A 2,980-nucleotide genomic window follows, 5' to 3' on the forward strand; every position below is an offset into this window, starting at 1 on the left:
GCGGGGAAAAACTGTTCTTGTGCCTGGCTGTTCTGGTGGTCAGTGCTCTGTAGTGCCGACCAGAAGGCAACAGTTCGAAGAGAGAGTGGGCTGGGTGTGAGGGGTCCAAAGTGATTTTCTTAGCCCTTTTTTTTCACTCTGGATCTTGGAGGCTGGGCAGAGGGGCACTGATAATCCTTTCAGCAGTCCTGACTGTCTGTTGTAGTCTCTTGATGTCTGATTTGGTAGCTGAACCAAACCAGACAGTTATGGATGAACACAGGACAGACTCAGTGACAGCAGAGTAGAACTGTTTCAGCAGCTCCTGTGGCAGGTTGAATTTCCTCAGCTGGCGACGAAGTACAACCTCTGCTGGGCGTTTTTAGCAATGAAGTCTATGTGAGTGTTCCACTTCAGGTTCTGAGAGATGGTGGTGCCCAGGAACCTGAATGACTCCACTGCAGCCACAGTGCTGTTCATGATGGTGGCCGGTGGTGTTTTGAATTACAGCTATGAGTGCGACTGCAGTGGCACTGGATTTGTGGGCTCTTTCTGTGAAGTCGACATACCCGAGTGTGAGTCTGACCCCTGTCAGCACGGCGCCACCTGCCAGGAAGGAGTTAACCAGTATACCTGCCTCTGCTGGCCTGGTAACTAGTCTTCAGTTGAACCTTTTCATTGTCTCTTTGTGTTTATTTTTGCATTCAAAGGCTCATTTAATGGCAAGTGAATTGCAGTGATGATGTCTTAGCATCACACCACATCTGTTACATCACACTGCCGCCTAGAGAAACATGTAGGACATTGCAAAGAGAATCGTAAACTCCAAATGAAATGCTATTTCAGACTAGCATGGAATGCATGTTTTTATTGGAGTAGATGTACCATATTTTCCATCAAATAACTGACTCCATATGTCTCCACGGGTTTAAAATTGCTTTGTTTGGATTAATACATTCAGAAATAATATATAAATATAAATGAAACAATAAATGTTTACAAACATTATAAACACTATAGACATGTATTTTAGTTGCCCTCACTAAACAACCAACCTTTTCAATTTAACTGTATGCACAACAGAACAGGTGTGAACAGTTTAATTATAAAACGAACATAAATTATAGTGCCATTTGTTATAAACCTCATTTATTATAAATGCTAAGCCTAAACTAATTTGTTGAAACTGAAATGTGTGGAAAATGCTCTATAGAAATAAACATGGGCTAAATATATTAAGGCATTTTGCTTCTGAAGTAAATGTATCTTGATTCAAGAATGTTTAGATATTTGTACTTGAAAATAAAATAAGAAATACTGAGGAAGAAAATTATTTTTTGCAGTGAAAACTAAAACTGAAAATCAAAAACGGTATAGACTTTTAAAAATTACAAAAACTAAACTTTTAACTTAAAATTAAAATCAAAACAGAATATATGAAAAATAAAACAATTATCCCAATTGTAATGAAAACTATAATAGTATCTCAGTGATACTAAAATAACACTGGATGTTACTTATATTCCAGAAAATATGGTAAAATTGGTCAAATATGGTCTTTCAGAATCAGAAGAGCTTTATTACCAAGTATGTTTACACACACAAGGAATTTGACTTGACGACAGGAGCTTCCAGTGCAGAAGAAAGTACAGACATACTGTTGTGCAGACATACATGGGAATAACACAGAAATTAAATAATGTACTATATACAGAAATAGAAGTATAGGAAACATTCTTTAATTGTTTAAATAAATGTACAGATATGTTATAAGTGTGCAGATATGTTATTTACAAAGTGTGCAGTTTACAAGTGTACAAATTTTGGATTCTGTGTATATAAATGTCAGTTGTGATGAACGATGTATGAAGTTTTAATTGTTCAGACTGAAAATAGCCTGCGGGGAAAAACTGTTCTTGTGCCTGGCTGTTCTGGTGGTCAGTGCTCTGTAGTGCCGACCAGGAGGCAACAGTTCGAAGAGAGAGTGGGCTGGGTGTGAGGGGTCCAAAGTGATTTTCTTAGCCCTTTTTTTTCACTCTGGATCTTGGAGGCTGGGCAGAGGGGCACTGATAATCCTTTCAGCAGTCCTGACTGTCTGTTGTAGTCTCTTGATGTCTGATTTGGTAGCTGAACCAAACCAGACAGTTATGGATGAACACAGGACAGACTCAGTGACAGCAGAGTAGAACTGTTTCAGCAGCTCCTGTGGCAGGTTGAATTTCCTCAGCTGGCGACGAAGTACAACCTCTGCTGGGCGTTTTTAGCAATGAAGTCTATGTGAGTGTTCCACTTCAGGTTCTGAGAGATGGTGGTGCCCAGGAACCTGAATGACTCCACTGCAGCCACAGTGCTGTTCATGATGGTGAGTGGGGGGAGAGTAGAGGGGTTCTTTGAAGTGCAGTCATTTGTGTAGAGGGAGAAGAGCAGTGGGGAGAGAACACACCCCTGAGGGGCACCAGTGCTGTTCGTGATGGTCCTGGATGTGAGTTTGCCCAGCCTCACTAGTTGCTGCCTGTCTGTCAGGAAGCTGGTGATCCACTGACAGATGGAGGTGGGCACGGAGAGCTGTGTGAGTTTGTCTGAGAGAAGGTCAGGCATGATGATATTGAAGGCCGAACTGAAGTCCACAAATAGGATCATTGCGTAGCTGAAGAGGATCCAGCAAGGGTCCAGTGATGTCCTTCAGGTAGGCCAGGACCAGTGTGTGAAGTGCAGATCAGAGCGGGTGCTGGGTGTCAGCCTGGCCTTTTCAAATCGACAGTAAAACACATTCAGATCGTCAGCCAGTTGTTGATTCTCCACAGACTGTGGGGGTGGTGTCTTGTACAAGGTGATGTTCTTCAGACCAGTCCATACTGACGCTGGATCATGGCTGAAAACTGTTTTCTCAGCTTTTCAGAGTAGTTATTTTTAGCCACTCTGATCTTCTTTGTTAGTCTGTTCCTGGCCTGGTTATACAAGACTTTATCCCCATTTCTGTAAGCATCCTCTTTGGCGTGAC

General features: G+C 41.8%; 1 protein-coding gene across 1 annotated transcript in view; it reads left to right on the forward strand.

Annotated features, from left to right (window-relative positions):
• The first annotated feature begins 527 nt into the window (after positions 1-527).
• LOC107568009 (protein crumbs homolog 1-like) overlaps positions 528-2,980 on the forward strand; it is a 33,361-nt gene continuing 30,908 nt past the window's right edge. The window contains exon 1 of the mRNA XM_016253840.1: positions 528-629. The gene's annotated coding sequence lies outside the window, so the exon portion shown is untranslated. The remainder of the gene's footprint in view (positions 630-2,980) is intronic.

This window comes from Sinocyclocheilus grahami, unplaced genomic scaffold, assembly GCF_001515645.1.
Source record: "Sinocyclocheilus grahami isolate Dianchi unplaced genomic scaffold, SAMN03320097.WGS_v1.1 scaffold1206.1, whole genome shotgun sequence".
Taxonomy (NCBI): Eukaryota; Metazoa; Chordata; class Actinopteri; order Cypriniformes; family Cyprinidae; genus Sinocyclocheilus; species Sinocyclocheilus grahami.